Here is a 24,953-nt window from a genome sequence, read left to right as displayed (position 1 = left end):
CAACCAGATATTGGATCCCAGTCAGAACGGCTTCCGGTCGGGACACAGTACCGAGACGGCATTACTCTACATCACGGAACATCTTCGCCAGGTACTGGACTCAGGCCGTACTGCAGCGCTTTAACTATTAGATCTAAGCGCTGCCTTCGATACTGTGTCCCACCATATACTGATCCAACGCTTACAGGAGGCGGGAGTGACTGATCTCGCCCTCCAGTGGTTTCGGTCTTTTTTATCGGAGCGATCCTTTAAAGTGGCTATACCACCTGGCCAATCCGCCACTTATCCCCTGGAGCTGGGGGTACCACAGGGATCCTCGTTGAGCCCTACAATGTTCAACCTCTATGTGAAACCGTTGGCTGGTGTCGTCAAACAGTGGGGTCTTACGATGGCCTCATATGCGGACGACACACAGCTAGCGGTGACACTCAGTGGAGACCCTGAGGTGGAGGCCCCCAGATTCCGAGCGGGTCTGATGGCAGTAGCAAGCTGGCTTCGCACCAACTGCCTTCAGTTAAATGCCACCAAAACAGAGGTGTTGGTACTAGGGAAGCACGCTGAGCTATGGGGTAACCAGTGGTGGCCATCAAAGTTGGGTGTCACTCCCATTCCAGCTTCTGGAGTGAGAAATCTAGGCATCTGGTTGGACTCTGCGCTCACCTTCAGGGAACACACTAAGAAGGTGGCTGCTACGTGCTATGGTATTCTGCGGGGAATAAGGCCGGTTTTAAAGTATTTTGATCCCCCTACCAGACAGCTTGTGGTCCAGGCCTCTATACTATCTCGGCTGGACTACGGCAGTTCACTGCTGTTAGGGGTGAATCAAGCAGAGGCCTCTAGGCTCCAAATGGTACAAAATGCCGTGGCACGGGCCATTGTGGGCCTCCCTAGACATTGCTCAGTGTCTGGTACCATCACGGCCTTACATTGGCTCCCGGTCAGACAGCGAATCCAGTTCAAAGCACTGTGCCTGACCTTTAAAATTTTGAAATCTGCTTCGCCGCCGGCACTTGCCAACCTACTCACGTCCTATACTCCTTTGAGATCCTTGAGATCGGAGGGGCTTCACCTGGCTGTCTGTCCACGCTTTAAATTGAGCAGAATGGGTGGCCGGTCCTTTAGGGTGCTCGCGGCAGGTTTATGGAACTCGCTCCCGGTACACATCCGAGCTCTTGAAGATCTACTCGCCTTCAGGCAGGCGATTAAAACTTTCCTGTTTCCCGTGTCTGTTTAATTTCTTTTTCTTTTATTGTGTGTTATGTTGTAGTGTCTGTCATAGCACCAGGACGCCCCTTTGCTGGGGCAGCTGTGCGCTTTAAAAATATAAATAACATAACATAACATAACATTTTGGGCATTGATCACTACATGGGGATGGAAGGTTTTAACTGGTCTCTGCATTATTGTAGCAATTCTGTTTTCTTGTTGCATTTGTGTCCAGTGTGGCCCTTTACTCTGTTCTCTATGTGTTTCATTTTGTATTCCTGATAAGAAAGCTATTGCCAATGTCACCTATCAGAAACATTTAACCAAAGAGATGGAAGAGATGATGAAAATTGACATATATGATGATTATTCTAATAAGTCGAATGTCTTCAGTAAATCCTGAAAGGGTCGTCTGTTGAAAACTAAAACGGCGATATGATTAAGCATTCACTAAAGACATGAATTCTGTCTAGTTAAAACATGTTTTCCGTCTTATGTTGCCTAATGTCCGGACTCCATTTTGTACTGTCATGTCTCCACGTGCTCAGCACGAGAAGAGTCCTATCTTCGTGTCAGTTGCTCTTGTAATCTGCCTAGTAACAGTCTATAAATATCTCCTTTGTCCGTCTGGCACATGCCCAGACTTGACCACATCTGTTATCAGTTAGTCCTTGCTTGACCATGTTTTCGCGGGCTTAGGAGTGTGTTAACTCCGCCCACATATTGATTCTGTATCGAAAATGACCATAAAAGGTAATGAATTCTGCTTCATGTTGTATCCACCCACTTGTGAGCCCCTCTGTTGTGTATAAAAGGGGACTGTGTACGCAAGTTCTTTGTGCTACTCTATGCAATACTGAAGAGTGTTGTATGGGTTGTAGGACCACCCTTAAGGGTTAATAAACTTTGTCTTTGTATTTTGCAGTTTCCGTGCCAACTTCCTTCTAGCTTTTGTTACAGGAGAGCGAACCCTTGTATTCTGCGGGCCTAGCTGGGGCCTGTATTCATCACTGCAGAGTCGGTGGCCCCCAGTAAACGGAGGATGTTGTGCTGGATTTTATGGAGGGGGCATGACACGCTCTCGCGCACCAAACGAAGGATTACCAGAAGTATTGGTAGCGCATCAGAGAGAAAGGGGATAGGGGAGTTTACTCCTCTTGGAAGCTCCGCAGTGCTAACCCTTATCATGGACAGAGGCAGCATAATAGTGCACTTGCTGTGAGAAGGAATGTGTGCACATTACAATCTGGTACGTTGTTGGGACATTGTTCATATAACGCTATGTTGGCAAAACATGAATATTAAGCAATGCCTCGTGATCACAAAGCAAAGATGATGCATGCTGGGGGTTGTAGTTGATCCTATGGCCTCGTGACCACATGGTAAATATTGAACTCACCTGTGAGCAAGGCGTGGTGACGCCGAAACCGGTCAGGACTTGAGTTATATATATTCTGCTTCAGACGAATAAAGTCTTGTGTTTGCACAGAAGTCGGAGTGGGGCTTTATTTTTGAAGCATTGAACATGCAGGCTTCTCCGCTCCTGCAACCTTTGAGCCCGCCCTGCAGAGTCGGTGGCCCCCAGTAAACGGAGGATGTTGTGCTGGATTTTATGGAGGGGGCATGACACGCTCTCGCGCACCAAACGAAGGATTGCCAGAAGTATTGGTAGCGCATCAGAGAGAAAGGGGAAAGGGGAGTTTTCTCCTCTTGGAAGCTCCGCAGTGCTAACCCTTATCATGGACAGAGGCAGCATAATAGTGCACTTGCTGTGAGAAGGAATGTGTGCTCATTACAATCTGGTACGTTGTTGGGACATTGTTCATATAATGCTATTTTGGCAAAACATGAATATTAAGCAATGCTTCGTGATCACAAAGCAACGATGATGCATGCTGGGGGTTGTAGTTGATCCTATGGCCTCGTGACCACATGGTAAATATTGAACTCACCAGTGAGCAAGGCGTGGTGACGCTGAAACCGGTCAGGACTTGAGTTATATATATGCTGCTTCAGACGAATAAAGTCTTGTGTTTGCACAGAAGTCGGAGTGGGGCTTTATTTTTTAAATATATATATATATATATATATATATATATATATATATATATATATATTACCTACTGGCGGTCGCCAGTAGGTAGTTATAGTTAGGACCACGTTTCCATAGGAAAACCTCAACATTCTATTTTGAATAACTTTAGCGCCGGTCGACGAATCCTCGCGAATTTCTCAAAATAGGTGGGGCGCTACGCTCCGCTCCTACCCTGAAAGTCTCGGGGGGATCCGTCAAGCGGGGGCTGAGATAAAAGGGGGGTCCCAAAACGCGTTTTTCCCATGCATTTTTCCATAGGACCTTTAGAACGAGCTACAGCCCGAACGGCTGAACAGAATTACTCAAAATTTGGCAGAGAGGTAGTCCCTAGGTCAAGGAAGTGCCTTTTGTAGGTTTGGTGTAAATCTGTTCAGTAGATTCTGAGAAAATAGCCTTTAAATCAATATATATATCTGAGCCCGCTTACGGTACGCTTACCGTACGCTTACGGTAAGCGTACGGCGGCGTGCGCGAGCGCGATTCTGATTGGCTGTTAGATCTTAGTAAACATTCGAATCGGCCGAAACCAGGAAGCGGCGGCCGCCATTTTGTGTATTTCACTCTGAAAAAAAAGAGTGAAAACAAGGAAAGGGGGCAATGAGGAGAGTTACAGACCCCCTAACATTTGTAAGGGGGTCAAAGAAGGACAGAAAAGTACAAAAAAAACATTTATTGATTTTAAAAAAAATCACGGGGTACGCGTACGGTAAGCTTACGGTAAGCGTACGGTAAAAAAATAAAAATAGATAAATGAAAAGCAGATTTAAGAGTTTAGAAATTAGGGAGCTCTAAAAAGAGCTGTTGTGTTTATGAAGTCATTTTTTTAGTGGTACCTACAAGTAAGTACCGATGCAGAGTCTAAGGTTCAAGAGGAAGACTCTGTTCCCTTCATCATTGAAGTGCACACCATCTCCTCTATAAATGTCTTGCATGTCATAACGCAAGTTGTTGTGGTAAATGGCACCCATACCATAGTCACGGAGGAAAGCAGAAACAGATTTGTTGACGTGCTTTCTTGCTTTGTCAATCTGTGGACAGAAATGATTGGACCAGTTCCATTTTTGCCTTTGGCATATGTTGGAAAACACAAAGGCAGTTTTAGGGAAAAGTGTAAACAGTTGTGCAAAGGTGTCCTTCATAAGCATTTCCAGACCTACCCCAGTCAAAGTGCCTAGGTCATTGCCACCACAGTGCACTATTATGAGGTCAGGGTGTTGGATTTGAATGAAGGATTTCACCAATGGCATCAATTGGTGCCACTTTAACCCTCTCTGACCAATCCATTTAATGTCTACATTTGGCAAAGCAAGGTCTCTCACCATATCTGTTTTCTCTGCAAACTTTTCACTCCAGAAGACATAGCTGTGCCCTACAATCCACACTGTGAACATCTTCAAAGGAGAACTGGATGCACTCAGGAGGTGTCTTTCAGTAGAATGGCAATATGAAAAGAAAGACAGTTTGGAAATGGAGGCATACATATTTTTTTAAAACAAAAAGAACTGATTGGCTGTTTCATACCATTCTAGAATAAAAACTAGGCTGTATGTGAAAATTAATAGAAGCATGTTTTGTATTGGTACAAAAAAATGTGTAACCAAAGAACAGTACTATGGATTTGCTGTAAGGTTTGAAAAGTCAAGCACTCTTGCTCTGTGGAATTGAAACATTGTGTGTCGAACTTCTGACCTAACTGCACACAGCAGTGTTCCATGAGCTGTTGCTATGGTAGCAGGCAGAAGTCAAGTTGGGGGAAGGGTACTAGGCAGAAGTCAAGTTGGGGGCAGGGTACTTTTGGAAAAGGGTTGGTTTTCAACCAATAGAAATGTGTGATTACATTTGAAAAAAAGGGGGAAGCACTGAGATTTGAAACTTACATGTATATGTGTGGAAAAATAGAGGGAAAGTTTGCCATTATCTGGTTCTGCTGAGAGGAGAGAGGTGAACACAACAGAGATCCTGGCTCTGATAATCTGCTGTTTGAGTGTCACATTTCTTTCACAACTAACTAATTTTAAAGGTGAGTTTAGAGTTTGAGAGGGGATGTATGTGGTAACTTAAGAAATGAATAATAGAAATGGGAATTGTTTTTGTTGTAGTTACACATGGTGGTTTCATAATGTGACAGTGTGTAAAAGTGATTTACACTTGCCCCGAAAAAAAAAAGAGCAGTAAGTGTGCTTTCAAATTGGCAAAGAAATTTCGTTTTGGGACTAATGTGAAAACATGACTCTGTGTGCATAGAAGAATTATAGGCAGAGATTTATTGTGTCTTGCTCTGGTGATTTCACAGTTGCATTAGATGGAAAGGGGGAGCGAATTTTTTGGGGAAGAAGCAGAGGCTTAGCACACACCCATGTGCTTGCCATGTATAGTCATGCACAGTATTTAGAAGCCAGTGGGGTTTTCAGGTTTAAGTCTGTAATGCAAATACATTCAGCATCACTAAGGCTGGTTGCCCTTGGTGGAGTGTAGGCAGTCACAGAGAATGCAGATGGTGGTGGTCTGAAAAAAAAACAGCTTGGACATGTGCAATTAAATAAATTTTTAAAAAAGGTTTCATAATGTGTCAGTCTGTAAAAGTGATTTTCACTCGGCCCGAAAAAAAAAGAGCAGTAAGTGTGCTTTCAAAATGGCAAAGAAATTTCGTTTTGGGACTAATGTGAAAACATGACTCTGTGTGCATAGAGGAATTATAGGCAGAGATTTATTGCGTCTTGCTCTGGTGATTTCACAGTTGCATTAGATGGAAAGGGGGAGCGAATTTTTTGGGGAAGAAGCAGAGGCTTAGCACACACCCATGTGCTTGCCATGTATAGTCATGCACAGTATTTAGAAGCCAGTGGGGTTTTCAGGTTTAAGTCTGTAATGCAAATACATTCAGCATCACTAAGGCTGGTTGCCCTTGCTGGAGTGTAGGCAGTCACAGAGAATGCACATGGTGGTGGTCTGAAAAAACAGCTTGGACATGTGCATTTAAATAAAAGAAAAAAAATTATAGTGAATTGTAATTTATAGTGAAATGCAATATATTCTGAAAACAGCAAAAATAAGGCAAAAATATTTTTTTGAAAAAAATGTAAATATGTATACTGTATTATAAATTGTTAAAAAAATATTAATACTTTTTTCTTTTTTTTCAGATCGATATAGAAAATTTTCGAAAACTACAACCATTTTTAAAACTATTTTTTAAAAAAACAAATGAATAAATATTTTTTTGAGTGAGTATGGTAAGTCAATAATAATAATTGTAGTCTCTCAAGGACCTTGTAATATGATAATTGATTTTTAGTGTACGCGTACGGTAAAAAAAAAAAGGTTTTAAAAAACATATGTAAAAAAAAGATGAAAGATAAGGTTGGCTCTTAAAAGAACCGTTGTGTTCATGCAGGGACAAAGGAAAGGAAGCATGGGAAAATCATTCAAAGCTACAAATGTGCTGATCTATTTTGTTGTTCACTAGGGAAACACTGGTCTCCCTATGACAAATTAGACCTTTACAAAATGTGCAATGAATATCAACCTTCCGAAATCGAAGGTTCATTTCCAGAGGGCCAGCAAAAGGAGATTCTCCCCCCACAGATGAAGGGCTCACCTGACCTGCAGAAGAAGGAGTCAGCCCTGCAGATGATGGTCCAGGCTGAGCTGCTGTGGATGTACTGGCTCGTCTTTCTGAAGAGTTACCTCCAAAAAGATGACCATGTGTCCTTCTGTGTACATCCTGGAGGTGTCTCTTCATGGTGTGATTCCCAAAGGAATACTTCCTGTTAGGATTACCTCTAGAAAGTACACGCTTACACAGCTTGCAAGTAACTAAGGGTGCATTCACCTTTTGCTGGCCTTCTGGAAAAGTAAAATAATCCCAAACATAAGAAGGCTTTTGTTTCCTCGATCTCTGCCTCAAGACAGTGCTGCTGGTGCTAGCCTCACTCTCAGAAGAGCTCTGCTGTTCTGCCATCGTATCCCAAAGACAAACCAGCTCCTTCTCCCAAGGGATCACAAGCAGAAATGAGGGGAATGGGTGTGGTGTAGGAGAGTTCTAGAACTGAAAGTAGTTTCAACCAATCAAAAGTTGTGTTTCAAGATCACATGACCTACCGTACGCTTACGGTACGCTTACGGTACGCTTACGGCAAAAAGTACGCGTGCGCGTAAAAAAGACACGCGCTTGCGCGCATGCGCATAACAGTCATTTCCCGGCACTTCCGCGTAACGTGCGCGTGTGGCGTAAGCGCGCACGCGTCCCACGCGCAGCACGTGCGGCTACGCAAAGTGCGTAACTATACGCAAGCAGCGTAGATAGATTACGGACGTTGCGTAAACCGTACGCTTACCGTGAGCTTACGGTACGCGTACTATAAAAAAAAAAAAAAAAAAAAATCTGGTAATAAATTTTACATGTTTATTTTAAAAAATATATTCAAAAAAAATATTTAAGGATTTTAAAAATTTAAGCATAGTCTTTATAAAATGAAAGAAAATTAAATTAAAAATATGTTTGAAAAAAATGAAGAATAAAAAAAAAAATTAGCATTTAAAAAACCTTGCAAATTCACTGAAAAAACCATGGGTTACACACACATTATAGTTAGGAATTAGCATTTAAAAAACCTTGCAAATTCACTGAAAAAACCATGGGTTTCACACATGTTATAGTTAGGAATTAGCATTTAAAAAACCTTAGAAATTCACTGAAAAAACCATAGGTTTCACACACGTTATAGTTAGGAATTAGCATTTAAAAAACCTTAGAAATTCATTGAAAAAACCATAGGTTTCACACATGTTATAGTTAGCTGGACATTTTACTCGTAAAAAACCAATGAAATTGCCCCGTTATAGTTAGTTCAGCTAACTATAACTCACGCGCCCGCAATGCACTGCTGATGACGTCACATATTACATCACTCATGACATGGTCAGTGACATCACTCATGACATCACTGATGACATCTCAAATGACATCACTGATGACATCACTGATGACATCATCCTTGTGATAGAGTGGCAGACCTCCTCTCACCTTAATATAAGCTTTGATACACACATTCAAAAATAGAGACTAAAATTTTCAAAACAATGGACATACCAATACCAGTTACAACAACCTCTTCAGTAATTCTAAGATCCACATACACATCCACTCATTCACCAACAGTCCTATACAGTCACTCATACATGTACTCACTCATCATATGTACTCATACACCTATACATCCTGTTACATAATGCCACTCATCCATAGAGTTACTCACACACATAGTCACTCATGCTAATAAAGAATCAAACATACATTCACCTGCATATACAGTTATATACACACCACCACACTTACTTCTACGGAAACTTACACATACTTAGTCTTTTAAACAATCACTTATAGAAACACATACTTATTCATACAGGAACTCTTTCAATCTCTCCCTCTCACATATACTCACATATATACACCAATAGTCACATATACTAGTTTAAAACATATGTAGTTACTCCTGAAGACACTTTTGGGACAGTCATTCACTCACTAACACACCCATACACACACTCATCCACCCATACAGTCCTGCACACATGCTGTCTTCAACACATACAAACAGTGAGTCACTCATTCATGCACCTATGCACTACGTAATACCCCCCACCGAACCATACAGACACTCAGACTGATACTCAAAAAAACAACTACTAACCTATATAGACACCCATGTAGCTACTCACCAACCCATGCAGCCACTTATACACAAAGTGAGAGATACACTTAATCAGTCAGTTACACAATCAATTTTTTAAAAACGAATCATCCATTTAGACACTTATATACCCATTTATTCTTCCATCGACCTTGAGATATACATATATAAAACATATTTAATTTTCAGAAAAACACACATTCACAGGATGATGTCATCAGTGAGGTCATCAGTGATGTCATTTGAGATGTCATCAGTGATGTCATGAGTGATGTCACTGACCATGTCATGAGTGATGTAATATGTGACGTCATCAGCAGTGCATTGCGGGCGCGTGAGTTATAGTTAGCTGAACTAACTATAACGGGGCAATTTCATTGGTTTTTTACGAGTAAAATGTCCAGCTAACTATAACATGTGTGAAACCTATGGTTTTTTCAATGAATTTCTAAGGTTTTTTAAATGCTAATTCCTAACTATAACGTGTGTGAAACCTATGGTTTTTTCAGTGAATATATATATATATATATTAAATTAAATAGTATCAAATTAGATTTTATACATTATAATTAAATTATATATTAACATTTACCATAGAAAGACATTACGGAAAAAAATCTTCAAACCAAAGCATAGCTAAAAATTAAATTAAACTTTAAATAAACATAATCAATAGAATCACCCAACCAATGACATCAATAATATAAAAGGCACACAAATGTTATCAACTTACTACTGCAAAAAAGGCAAATGCTACAAGAAGAGGAAACTCTGCTGGATTCTTTGTCCAGAACCTGAAAACAGAACTATATATAAATATAACACTCTACTACTTTTACCTCTTTATATGTACTACAACATCGAGAAACTGTTAGGCTATCAAAAAACAACACCGGTAACAAACCAGAAAGAAGTCATTCAAAAAAGTAAGTAAATATAAATTATTATAAAACAGAAACTCACCCTAAAACAAATAAAACCTAGTGACCTCAACTTCTATAAACTACCAACAAATAAACATTCAAATTTAAACTGATGCTTTTTTTCTACGAACAGAAAAGAAAGCATCTTGGCCTTGGAACAGGGCATCTCAGCCGAAATTATACATAAAGAATTGTACATTAATTTTATTATAGATTTTATTTGCCTTCACCTGCTTTTACTCTTGTGTTACAATCCAATCCAAATCAACTTTATTCGATCATTATTAAATAAGATCATAAAAGTACATGACAACAGTAAATTAAAAAAAAAACATTCTCATAAGTGGCATACAATAACCAATTCATTTCATCATTTTTAAAAAGTTATATAAAAGAGGGTACAGAATTAATTCTTAGTTTCAGTATGTGCGTACAAAGTCTACCAGATCGAATATAAGATAAAATATATTATATGATTACAAATTTCCAGAGAAAATTACGTTCCCAGAGACTTTCTTTTGTTATACAGGTCCAAAGAAAGAGAGCTAGCAAGTAGCACACTAGATGGTCAGGTAATGATTTTAAGAAAAATAGTGCAACCCTGCATTTTTCAAACTTGTAGCTCTTTAAAATGGGTACAATGTATTTTTTCCTTTCCTTATGATAGTAACCGCAGAAAAACAATAAATGAATATCTGTTCGGGGACAGTGGGTGATGCTGGGGCAATTGGTCAAATCTGAATGGTTAAATGTTTTAGGTGGAAACCTAACATTAGTGGGAACAAATATAACCGAAACCGCAATAATATGAAATTATGTTGCGGTATTGAGACCTCCTCTAAGTAGGGATATCCACCTTCTAGGATAGATAAGAGCAATTGGTAGGCCAGAGTTGACTGCTTCCTGTAGTTGTTTTCCCTGCAAATGTATTGGGCCTTCCTCATAAAGGTATCCACCAATCTGTGCTTTGACATTAGCATGCAAGCCATTGGATCCATGAACAGATCTTTCAACCCCAGCTCAGTCAATTCTTGCTCGACATAATTTAACCATCTAATTCTCTTGTAGTTTTCCAATCTAAGGCAGTCTTTTATTATACTCTGAGCTAGGGGAACAGTGTTCCTGCGCCAGATAGAAAACAACAACAGCAGAGGGGCAAGTCTAATTGAGTGCATAATGTGAGGTAAACTCAACTCCAAATGGAGTAAATAATTAGATGTTGACAGCGGGAGAGAAATCAGGCACTTAAAAAAATAGTTCTCAGTGATTTGTAGTGATTCAGTATGTGCCGAGGCACAAACACCCGCTCCATAAGTGCCCCGGACTTCATATCTGCATGATAGGTATGTTTGACAGCTGCTAGGGGTTTCATGGCCATCCTAGACATAAATGCCTTTAGTGCTGTCAAGCTCCTCTCCATGCCCATGGCCCTTACGTCAACTAGATGTGACCAAGTTTGGTTCCTATCGAAAAGTACCCCAAGATAAGGAAAATACTCTACCACCTCATTTTCCCTGTTTCAGTATAGAGATGGGATATTTAACCTCGAACACCACCGCTGGCTATAATTACAAAATATTTTGACTGATTAACCTTCATGTTACGGGAATCCATGAAGGCTGCAAGGATGGTAACTAGACGTTACAGCCCTATCCCAGTTCTAAAATAAGGACTGCATCGTCTGCATATGCCAGAATTGGAAGCTGGATGGAGTTAGACACGGAGATATCGGGAGTTGCGCCCTACCGCCTTCCCCACTCCGTTCGTATAGATGGAAAATAGGAATGGCACGAGGACACAGCCCTGCCATACCCCCCTTAGGATCTTAACAGGGCGGATACATCCCCGTTTTTTCCAAATCTGACCGATACTGAGGCGTCCGTATATAGTTGCCTGTTAAAATCAAATATTGGAGGATCAATCCCCATCTCTTCGATAATATGCCAGAGCTTTGGGTGGGAAACGCAGTCAAACGCTGCTGAACTGTCCAAAAATGCAAGATAGATTTTCCCGCCCTTCTCCCTGGTATATTTATCAATAATCAAGGAAAGGTTCAGGTACTGTTCTACAGTTCCTTTGCCCCATTGAAACCCATACTGGAACGGCATTAAGATGGCATTATCAGCTACCCAAGCCTCTAATCTGGATAAAAGCAGATGACCCATGAGTTTCGCTGTGGTATCTAAAAGGAAAATAGGTCTGTAATTTTTTGGGCTAATCTTGTCCCCCTTTTTTTGGATAGGAACAATTATATTTGTTTTCCATGAGGGGGGTGGGCCTACTATTGGTATATTATTAAAAACATTGGTCAATAAAGGAGCCCAAAGGTCGTAATTGTCCTGGGAGAAGTCTATTGGGACCCCATCCGGGCAAAGGGCTCTTCCAGGGCTACATTCCGATAGGGCCTTCCTAACTTCAGTAAGCAAGAATGACAGAAATGCCCTTCTTCCTGATGGAAGAACAGCTGGGAAAACCGCAGGATTAGGGGTGGGCAAGAAGATGTTAACAAAATGCTCCACCCACTCCTCCTCACCAACATTGGTATCTAGTGTGGGGTCCCTTTGAGTCTTGAAATAAGGGTTAATTATACCCCAAAACTCTCTGCTGTTGCCCAATGTAGTTGCCTGGGCAAGCCATTCCCAGATCGCCTCCCTCAGTGCACTCTCCCTTTTTCTCCTAGCCAGTTTAAACCGATTGCGGGGTAAGGCAATGTGTGTCTGATCTCGTGGCCAAATTTTAAGAGCTGTAGTAAGGGCTTTCCTGGCTTTAGCAGAGCGAGAGTCAAACCCTGCCTTTTGTTTAGAGCTCTTTCCATTTCCTTTGTTGGTAAGAGCAGCCTTTATGTGCTCTTGAAGATCCGTAAAGGGTGAGACCAGGATGGTTGGTGCTGTGGCAAGGTATAAACACCTACCAATTCTAGTTTGGGTTGTTTTATTATGTCTGGAATAAATTTAAACCTATTGATTTGGGCCAATTTTAACTGATAGCCGTTTTTTCTGATCAGTAGTGGACGATCGATAATCAAATGTGAAGCCTTCTCTCTGAAATTCAAAGTTATTACACCAGTTAAAAATAGCATGATCACTAAAACTATTGAATTAAGCATCTGTATTACTAAGTCAACCCTCAACGGTGGTAGAAAGTAATATAAAATCAATTGTGGATTTATGAGCCTCGCGAGAAAAGGTTTTCATGGTAGAATCCTCTGAGTTAGAGGGCGAGGACTGGTCAATGATGAAGCATGACACCAGGTGGTGTGTGAGACCAGTCTGTCACATCCTGTTGAGGTTGTTGCCATAAATACTATGGGAAAAATGGGAGGCGGATTACCCATCAAATCAACCAAACCGCACGGTTTGTCTTGATTGTGATTACATGGGTGTATATTGAAATCTCCCTTCCAAATTATAGTAGATACCGCATCTCGCTTATTACTTTTTAAATCCTCCTCAATTGAGTTGTTAACCTCGTCTACAACCATGTGCATTTTTGGACTAAAATTGTTATTATAAAAATGTATCACAATCCAAATGCCTGTTTTGTGAAACTCAAAAAGGAGGAGGTAAAAGAAAGAGCTCCTGTCATCGAACTTCATTATTTTTGGTGAGAATGTATTTGGTATTAAAGTTAGGATACCCCGCTTAAGCATCCCCGCAGCTGATGGTGAGGCCATTGTCTGATAGGAACGATAGCCATTAATAAAAATAGGTTCCAAGGTCTTCGTTTCCTAAAAGCAGGTAATATCACTTGCCTGCCAAAGATTGTGCCAGAGTACATTATTCGATTTCTCAGAGACAGACTCCTTAGGTGTAAGAGAGGATAGTCAGTCACAACGATCTAAGTCGGAGAGGGGGGCATACCTATTTGTAGTACAGACTCCTGTCCCTACTGCAACCATATTCCTTTCAGTTATGGGCCTCACTAGACCATCCAATGAATTCACTCTGGGATCTTGTAGGCCAAATTGGGGAGGATTGTAAAAATAGGCCAGGGAGAGACACTTGATCTGTGTGTCCCTGGGGGGGGGGGGAGGGGGGGAGGGAGGGGTCTGGGTAGTCGGTCTAAAATGTTACTCAGTGCAAAATGGTCATTAAAATTAATCACTACGCAGTCGCCCTTCAACATTTTTCTCGATGGACCCACCCAACCTACCCTTCTTGCCATGATCATTTGGCTGACCAGTGAAGGCCCCCGTCTGTCCTTAATATGGCGAGACAGCCAGTGTATTGATATGGCCATTAGTTGACCCGTGGACTCATACTGGCCCTCCCTCAGAGTCAGGACATCACCCAAAACTAATACAAAGGGCCAAGACGCTGGAAGGAGGTGGAGCGTTTGGTGTGTGATACCAGGGGGGCCATCATTAATCTCCTTGATGGATTCATACTGGCTTATGGAATTGTTGTTCCCTCTATCCCCTCTGTCCCCTCTTAAATCTGCCAGTGGGTTAGTCGTTGGCCTATTTGAGCCTTTTCTGAGCGATAGCAGTGAGGACCTAGCTAACCCAGGAGCGGTGTGAAGAACATTACGAGATGTGTTGGGATTTGTGAGGGCATGAGATGCGAAAAACCTAGATTAGTTCTTGGGATACTTGGATTATTCTCTATTGCTTGCATCTCAGGGGCAGTCATTGTTACGGGCCCCAGTACCATCCAAGCAGCCTCAACAGTTTTCAGTCTCTCCTCAATTTGTGATAATTTAAGTAAAAGAGGTACCAGGAGCATGGCAACCATAGGCTCCTGTCTTTTCCAAGTGACATCATCAAGCGTCCCTGGAGGCTGTGTTGTGGTTGGTGTGGTGCTCTCCTTTGGGGTTGGATGAGGGCCAGTGACTCCAATCCCTTTGGTTTTGCCTGACTGCGCAATTTTCAGAGATTTTTGTTTTTGAGGCCTAAAGTTTTCCTTTTCTTAACCGATGGCTCGCTGTTGATAACAGAATGGGCTTTAGCAGCCTGACCTCTAGTAATGATATTAGGGCCCGTTGTTACTTCCACTAAAGGAGATAGTGGAATTGCAGGTACACAAGATAGGGAAACAGTAGGCAAAGTTTGAGAAATGTTTATGGTTTCGCCCATCCCAACAATGCTGCATTGGGTGGAGCACTTTTCGGAAATGAGGGATCCCAGCTAGAGCCGTTGTTCCGCTAATTAAATCACATGAGTGAGAACGGACTCCACCCTAGTTAAAAATGCGTCCAATGTCCCTGCGGCTCCTCTCCCAGGTTAGTCACTGAAACTCTTCCGTATGGCCATCTTTATTACTCCTCAGCTGATAATGGAACAATACGTGAAAGACAAAGAGGAAAAAAGGACACAGTACCTTATAGAGGAGGGCACGGCAGATCACAGAAGGTCTCAGAGGCCAAGGCTTAGAGGGGCGGCCCTGACGAGCCTCTTCTGGGCTCTGACGGGTGCAGACGGGCCCACCCTTGGCGCTGCGGGAGCCCGCCAGTAAATTTATGCACCTATGGGCGCTGTGATCCTGCGTTAGCACCTCCTGGTGCAATGGCACTTTGGAGCTGGGGTCTCAGGAGCGGCGGTGCAGGACGGCAGGATAGCTGCAATAAGGGCTCACTCTTTTGTTCAGTTTGGTATGAGGAGGCTTTAAAATTAAACAGGTCGATTTGCCAGGACTGTTTGTCTCTAGACAATACATGCGATATACCATGGCTCCACTATATAAAATTCACTATTAAAGATTTAGGGAGACCAGGTTGATTTTCTGATCCTGAGGGTATCGGAACAAAATATCTAGCTTGGGTTAAGCAGACTTTCTGCCTTAGACTGGCAGCTCAAACAGGAGGCTGCTGCTTTAACCAAGGGTGGAAGGGTGGAGGGTAGATTGATAGATGGCTGGATGGAGATAAGGTAGATGTTGAAGGGATGAGAGAAGGACAGAGGTGTTGGATGGATGGGTGACGGATGGATGGATGGATGGATGGATGGATGGATGGATGGATGGATGGATGGATGGATGGATGGATGGATGGGAGAGGTGGTGGCTGTTGGATGGATGAGAGGACAAAGGTGAGATATGGATGGATGGATCGGTTGGGTAGATATACTGAGCAAATGGAATAAGCTGTATGTATGTATGTATGGATAGATGGATAGATGGGTGGATGGATGGATGGATTGTTGGATCAGATGGGTGGATGGTTCTGAACTGATAGAAGTGGATGGATAGAAGTGGATAGATGAATGAGGAGAGAGGGGAGTGATCAATAAATGGACGGATCGATGGATGAATGGATCGGTGGAGAGTTTGTCATTGGATGGATGAGAGGAGAGACAAAATGATGCATGGATGGAGAGCAGGAGGATGTTGAATGGATGACAGAAGGAAAGAGGGATGGATGGGTGGAGAGTTTGTCATTGAATAGATGGGAGGAGAGACAAGTTGATGCATGAATGGATAAAAAGGAGGAGGATGTTGTATGGATGAGAGAAGGACAGAACAGATGGATAGATAGATGAATGGATAGCTGGGCATTGCACTGATTGGAGAAGGAGAGAGAGGTGATGCATGGATGGGACGCTTGTCTTTGGATGGATGATAGGAGAGACAAGATAATGGATGAATGGATAGAGAGGAAGGGGTGTTGGATGGATATATTGATGGATGGATGAATCCCAGCTCACAGAAAGGCTGCTCCTCATATTACAATGCCCCAGAGACCTTGGAAACCTGTTTTGTAGAAACCTCTTGATAATCGCTGTCCCAGTGAGGACTGTTTACATTGCCCTGCACTCATTATTTCCAAATAAGGGAGTCTGTTTTTTAGAAACTGCTTGGTAATCTTTGACCTTTTGGGGGCTGGTAAAATTTATGTTCTGTGTGTTGCCTTAAAATGGGGAAGTGTTGTAGAAACTACTGTGTAGTCAGAGCAACTGGCACATGAGGTGACATCTGAAGGTTGGTGTTTTAGAAGCTGCTTGTTAAACCCAGTACCTGGGGTGTGGGGTGACAGGGTTTACCTTTTGCCAAGTGATGGCCCACTGTGGAAGGACAGAGGCTGGCAGGTGGCTAACAAGTCGAGAAAAACAGTTGGTACTGCTAACACGTTTTTTCTTAGTAGTTCTTGTTTGATTCCTAGTAATTTCTTTTGAGTGTTAATCCTAAGTACAGGAAGCCTGCAAAATCCTAGATGATTAATCGGAAGAATCATAGTATCTTTTCTCTTAAGACAGTCTTGATAGATTCTTTTAAGAGTGCCTATAGAAAACAGTATGACCCAGCTGGATAGGAAAAAGGCCAGTACAACATAGAAAGTAGTTTCTTTTAACATGCTCATGGGCATTTACGTGCACTGTAGCTTTATCTTTCATCACAAAGTTAACCCTTTAACTCCAGATTTACAGTTTATTCATCAACAGTGCAGGTGTCATAAAAGTGCACTAAAATGTAATTGAATCAACCCATTGAGGGTCCTGCAAGCAGTGTTAGAATAACTGTATTTGGTTGCTTTGCTTTAAACGATCAAAGTATTACAAAATCCATAATTCTACACTCTAAAAGAAAAGAATAGAGTTCTTAGATTGTATATAAAATAAAACAGTAATAAAAACAGGAGTAAAAACATGAAAATAGACGTGCTTCTAGTTAAAGAACCTTCCAAGTAGATGCAACACCACATAAAAATATATCAAAATATAATCTTATGTACAAAACACAGTTCATTTGTTCCAGTAGCCAACATTTCTAACATTTCCATAATCACGAAAATTCATTTCTGATGGTAACAGCCATTGCAACCTAGGTTAAAAACTTCTGACGGTTAATCCAGAAGAAGAATACGAAGCGACTAACTGCAAAAACTATTGGCCTGGATGTATCTGTTTTAGGATTCTGTAGGCAACCTGGTATTGCCTGACTCTAAGGCTTAAGCAGATCGGTCTTATCCACCTCCCGCGGATCAGTTGATATTTGCTACAAAAAAATAGTATATGTTCTTCAGTCTCTTGTACTCTAGCTCAGGCAGGACATAGTTCTGGTAATAACCCAGCAGCCTGGTTACTAAGGAACCTTAGGAGTAGAATGCCATACCTGAATCTAGGGTATAAACTTTTAGCACGTGGGGGTGTGATTTGATCCAGAAAGGGTTCAAATCTGGGCCATAGCTTGACACTTAAGAATTGTGTTGTTAAGTGGCCATTTGTTGGTCTAGTAAAGTAGCGCTCACCCACAAATGCCCAGTACCTAGCTTTCAATCTAGGTAGATCCCCTATGATTGACCTCTCTGGATGTTCCCATAATTCCAACATATCCAGTGTTTTACACCAACTTGCAATATGTTTGAACCACAGTAGTTTTTTAGTACCACTGATCTTCAGAACCTCCCTCAGGGAATTACAATAACCAGAGAGCTGAGGTGTTGTTCACATACGTGGCCAATGCGTTAAGGGTTTGAGTGAAGCCATATGCCCTATTCTTTTCATCCCTAGATCAAAGAACAGTGGGATCAGTAGGGTGGTGATGGGTACTGAGATAAGTGATCTAACAAAGATGTTTTCACAAATCGTCAATTTGTTTGTGTTGATAAGGCCCCATATCTCTGCTCCATACAAAGCACAGCTCTGGGCTTTAGCATGATAAACCTCTAATGCTGGGGTCAGTGTTCTAATACGCGACTGTCTTTGGTATCTTAGTATTGATTTTGACCTATGGCATAAGGTGGGATAACTCTTATCTATTTGTTGTTCCCAGCCAAGTGAGTCACTTAATCTTATCCCAAGGTAGCCAAAGCTTTTCACCCTCTCAAGGGGTTCACACATGCAATCCTGACCTCATATGATTTACGCTTCGCTTTCCGGAACACCATATATTTAGTTTTTGGCAACATTAAGTTCCAGGCTCCTATCCCTGCAGAATTCTAAGAATCTGATCACTACAATTTGTAGGCCCATTGGTGTTGTGGAAATAAGTGAAGAATCATCTGCAAAGAGCAGGATTGGGACTTTCGTGCCATTCATAATGGGAGAGTCATTCCTGCAATCCAGTAGTCTGCCAGCCACATCATTATTGAACAGAGAAAATAATGTGAGAGCAAGCACCCACCCCTTACGTACCCCACGCTGTATAGGTATCCTATAGGTTAGTTTTTATCTATTTTCCCATCTGACCTGACCATAATTGTCCTCATGAAGTATAGCTATCAAGATTACCAGATCAATTGGGGCGCCTAAGTCAAGCATAGTTCTCCCTAATAATTTGCGCGGTCCAGGTGGCTCTCAGATCAACAAATGCTACATAAAGTTTTCGTTTTTTTACCAGCACATATTTCCACGTCATTAGGGTGAATCTGAGGGCCTGTTCGCATGTACTTATTTTAGAACGAAAACCTGCTTGATATTGGGTCAATATCGCTTTGTCATCTATCCAGATTTGAAGTTTATCCAGCACTTGCCTCGCAAAGATCTTTTGCAAATTGGAAATCAGGCTGATGGGTCTATAGTTGGAGGGGATGGAAGCGTGTTCCTTTTTATGTATTGTAATTATCTCAGCTCCCCTCCAGTTTGTCGGAATGTCCCCACCAGCCGATATACAACTTGAAAAGAGATTTAGGTATGGAGACCACATCATGGGTTCTGATTTATATAAATCGCCTGGTATCTGATCAAGGCAAGGGGCTTTTCCTGCCTTGAGTCTGTTAATTGCTGATAAGGTATCATCCAAGCTAAAACCAATGCAGTGCCAGTCGTATGCATGGCAGAAAGGATATTAGGAGTATTCTGGTCAGCTCTAAAGGTGCCTATACAGTGAGCATCCTCATTCCTGGTGTATAATGTGGAGAACTGTTCAATCCATACTTCCGGCTGGATATGATAAGTAAGAGTATTTGCGTTTTCCAAATTTCCCTCTGCAATAATGTGCTAGAACAAGCGATTGTCATTGCATCTGGCAGCTAATAGCTGATTATGTCAATTTATATCCGCAAAATCAAGCTTAGCTTTGGCAAGTGCAGCTTTATATCTGCGGTGTGCCAGGGCTATCACAGGCTGACTACGCTCCATAACCGCTACCTGTAGTGCCCCCTTTGCTAGTTTTCATTTGCAACTGAGCCATTTATTGTTTGTTCTACCAGCGGGTCTACTACCAGAGCTATTTTTAGTAAATACAGCTTGCAGGGCTTTGTAAACTTCCCTATGCACTGGCAGTATGGAAACTGATCCTGGGGGGGAGTGTACACAAACCAAACTACTGCTCAAACCAGACAAAAAGTGTACAAATAGCTCATAAATTCTAGTATATAAATCCGTGTCTGCAAGGACTTTGGGCCAGCTGACTCTTTTGCGGTTATTGGCTGCAAGCGGCTCTTTCGCCCTTGAGATACAACTGGATGATTTTCTATCCAGGGCAGTACCCACCATATTTAACCGCAATGGGTTATGGTCGCTATCAGACCTCTGGGTGTTCATCATATCCTCAACTAGTGACCAGATTCTTATGTCAACTAGAATGTAATCGATGACACTAGTGCTGACACCCCGTTTGAATGTGGTTTGCCTGTTTATATCAGATACAGTCCTCCCTTTGCATGCCCTAAAGCTCCTTCCTGTAACCAATGATGCAATCTGCAGTATAACGGACGTTAAACGATGGCAACATTTGAATGTTGCCAGATTAGTTATGCCCCATATCTCATCCTCCTCCTCTAGTAAGGTACTTAGTAGGGAAGAGGGTTCAAAAGTGACATTAAAATCCCTAGATACTATGATTTTGGAGTTGCTTTGATGTACTCCAACCAGATCATCTAGTAACGATAATACTGGAGACTCGCGGCTGTAAGATTCGGACCTAGCATAGACATTAAACACAGTCAAATTTAGGCCTGTTGGAAAGGCAAGCTGGATCCCCAATATATCTTGTGATTTTATTGTTAGTTGTTTATACTTGCAGGCTGGAATATTTCTCAAAAGAGTTATCTTCCCCCGACTAGGTCTCCCTGATTTTTTGGGCGCTTTAGCCACTATATATCGTGTAACCATTTATATGTACTTTGTCCACAGTCCCAGTCTCCTGGAAAATGTAGATTTCATATTTGCCTATAAAGGAGTGCCATTCTGGATCTTTAAGTTTTAAATGGATCCCCGTCAGGTTCCAGGAGAATAGGGTCAGTCTATTTTTTACCTCATTATTGGGTGTAGGCAATGATCTGTAGGTCGCTGCATCATAAGACGACATATTATCAGTAACGAATATTCAGATCGGATTGGTCAAGTGATTGTCAATGGAGGCACAACCTTGACAACATCAGGGTTGCAGTTAGGTGGTACATCAATTTTTGCTTTGGAATGCAAATTAGTAGAGGATGGCTCAGCTGTGTGACTGACTCCTAAGGGCCTTGGGTTAAGGCCACTATTGGAAGATGTGTGGTCTAACGGTAGATGCGAAGGAGCTTTCAATTTCCCCTTTTGGCCACGCATCATACTATTCAGGCAAGATTCATCCCTTAGACCACTGTCAAGAGGGTGAATTTGGGTGATGTTATCTTGCCTTGCTACACATATATTACTACAATTAACATGAAGTGGTGCAGGGGTAGGAAGGGAAGGATTGGTAGTATTCCTGGGTCAATCCACGTCTTGCATTGGAGATAAGGGCCCCTTCCTATGTCTGAAAACCTGCAATACATCAGTTCCTGGCCTGCAATACTTAAATCTAATACATTCATTATTTGAAGGGTTTGTCCTAATGTCTACGGCCACTAATTCATCCACCAACCTTGCATCTTTTAATGTAAGTTCAATCAAGTCAAGCATTGGATTCTTGGGGGAGCTCCTTCGGGCACCAAGGATATCTTCTCAAATATTCGAGCGACAGCCTCTAGTTTGCCTAATCCAGGGGGTGGTTTTGTATATGAGGGAATATTCAGATTCAAACTTTATGTAGGGCTGCAATTTAGGTACCTTTATCATTGCTACTTAGGGCCATATTAACAAGGAACTATCGCCGACTTAACAGCACTTTATCGCAGCCAAAGTTGCGATAAATCGATCGCCCTATTCACAAGCTGGTGTTATCAGCCCACAGCACCAGTTTACCCGCGATAGAAGCCGCAAAAAACATCGCCACAGGAGACCCCCACAACTATCGCTAATAAGATGCAGAGTAGGCGTTCCCGTGCCCAAAGCCGCAACAACACCACTCCACAACATTCACAACGACCAGCCAGAACTGCGATAAGAACACGAAACAGGCAATAAGGCGCGTTAGCACCAGGAAAATAACACCTGCTCCGACCTGGTGCTAAGTCGGACCACAGCCTGCACCACAAAAGGTAGACCAGCCCAGAGCTGGACCTGAAGAACAACAGATGCACCCAGGAAACTGAACATGCAGCCCGGAGGGCTGAAAGGGAAACAACACCCACCGCAACCACCCCCAGGACCCCCCTCCCCTGCACCCCGACCAAAGACATGCCACATCAGCTACACCCAATCACGTAAAAATCACCTGCATGATGTCGTAAAATCACAACTGGTGACATGCATGTGTGGTCACAAAAATGAGCATCACACATTCATTTCTGAAGCAACAAATCAAACTTTATTAAAATGAACACTGAAATGAAATTAAGACACATTGCGGCTCCCCCGGGCCAATCCGTAGGTTGCAGCCTGCAAGACAAAAATGATGATGAGAAGGTGGGTCCTGCGCACATCAAAGGACAGAGAGAGAGAGAAGGGGAGAGAGAGGAAGAGAGGGAGGGAGAGAGAGAGAGAAGAAGAGAGGGGGAGTGAGAGAGAGAGAAGAAGAGAGGGGGAGAGAGTGCCGCCCCTGCACACCCAGGCCCCACTGCTCATCTGCTGCCACCATTGTGTCTCCAACACTTGTCGGCATGTAGTGCAGTTCATTAGGTCACATATCTGACACAGACCCATCATCTGAAACAGAGGCCAGATACATGATTGGCACAGTACACACAATTTCACAAGACAACATCGCCTGCCCGCCCATGCACACCCAGACAGAGGCACCCTAGCCTCTCATGCCGCCCATCAGAGCATGCCCACCGATGCTCACCCAGGCTGCACTGCTCACCTTCTGCCACCGGCGTGCAGACAGGAGGTCCCACCATGTGCTGCTGCAAGCCACAAGCCTGGGCCAGAGGCCATGGCACACTCCACACCATGCTGCCCCACTCCGCAGGCCACCAGGTTCCACATTTGGTGCTGGGTCTTGATCACTCCATGGCAGAGGACATACCAGTGCACCCGGCCTCATCGTAGGCTGCACACCCGCTCAGCCCAATAGGTGCCACCAACTCTGTGATCCCGGAAGCTACGCCACGTGGCAGTAGGCCCGCGCTGCCCGCTGGCTCTGGCCTACACTGCGGTCCAGCAGGGCACACAAAACCTGAGCTGTCCAGACCGCTGGGACGGGGCATCATCGCAGGCTGCACACCCGCTCAGCGGCTTAAGGTGCCCCTAACTCAGTGCACCCAAAGTAACCGTCCCGTGGTGGGGTGCCTGTGACGGCCTCAGGTGCCACTTACCCTGTGCGCAGCAACTCATGGCCCCTTTATGATTGAGAACCGTGGAGCGTCCGTCATCCAGTCACCACCGGCAGAGGGGAATGTGATGTCGTCGGCCCCTTATGTTGGTGAAGTCACATGGCCTGTGATGCCTGTGCCGGATGGGTGTGGTGTGCGTGCAAACCTGCCCTCAGGGAGTGGCTGTGACATGCTGACAACTAAACCAGTGACCTGCACACCACCAGCGAGTATGCCTGCGACAGGTAGCAATGAGGGCCCCTCCTCGGAGCGTAAGAGGAGTGGTCTGGCCTGCCGTACACCGGACCAGCACCGGGCTTACAAGCCATGTGCAGCACCAAGCAGGAACAGGCCAGGTGGCGGAAATTAAAGCTAGTGCCTCCTTATCACAAACCCATCCACATCCTCGTCCTACCGGATGTGTGCTCTGCCCCACCTGTGGGTGTTGCAGTACCAGCTGGATCACTGTGTGCCACTGACACAACAGGGGCCGGAGGAGGGTTGTCGGCCGCACTGTGTGGCAATGACACATCAGGTGCCGGAGTAGATACGCCTGCCGCACTGTGGGGCACTGACACACCAGGGGGAGGAGATGTGGATTGTTAGAATCTGAGTTCTCTGGTTGGCACAGGTAGGTACTTGTGTCAAGCAGGGAACCTTTCCTCCAGTCAGGGTAGGGGGATACACTCTAATAATAACCCTTGCTCACTCTCTAGGTAGCTTGGCGCGAGCAGACAAGGCGTTATCTCAGGGCGTTTAGGTTAAGCATCTGGGAACACACACACAGTAACACAGTGACCCTCCACAAATGGACTCCACACAGGATATATATCAAAAATACTTTATATAGAATTATCAGGCTTAGCACAAGACCAAATATCGTTTAAGCAGGCCACAATACTTATTTTCCAAGAGTTCTTAGGTTTAGCGTACTTTTACAGTTCTGTGCGCGTCGTCCCTCTTCATACGCGTCGTACGCGGTAGACACAGGCTTTGGGACGGGTCGTACACGCGCTGCAGGCGCTTCGGGTGAAGCGTACGCCCTACGGCGTGAACGGGCACAGTACCTTGATGCTTGGTGAGTTCGTCATGGACACTTCCTTGGCAGCAGGCGTACAGTACGGTGCGAAGTCCTCCGGGCGGCGCGTACTACGGTACAGGAGACCTTGGGCGTGCGCGGCTCAGGGGACGGGGCGAAAGTACGATCTGTACTGCCAAACGTTCGGGTACGCGATGTACCGGGATCGCTGATCTTCACTTGGACTGCTGAGACAGGCGAACAGTACACTCCGGACGGGAGATGTACGCGACCACCACACGTACTACGGCCTTTCCCAAAGCAGGGGAGAGGCGCGTACAGTGATAGTACGGTCCGTAGGGGGGTGCAAGCTGGTACGGTGATGTCCTTCAATTACGGTGCGAGCTACGGCTCGTAGGGGCAATATCTCGCTTTGATTGGGCTGGTAGTACCTTCCTTCACGGTGCGAGCTACGGCTAGTAGAGGGGCCAAAGACGCGTTGTTCATGCCGGACAGCGGGATAT

The sequence above is a fragment of the Triturus cristatus genome, chromosome 1_2 (genome assembly GCF_964204655.1).
Source record: "Triturus cristatus chromosome 1_2, aTriCri1.1, whole genome shotgun sequence".
Lineage (NCBI taxonomy): Eukaryota > Metazoa > Chordata > Amphibia > Caudata > Salamandridae > Triturus > Triturus cristatus.
The sequence above is the reverse complement of the archived record's forward strand: the minus strand, read 5'-3'. Positions refer to the sequence as shown.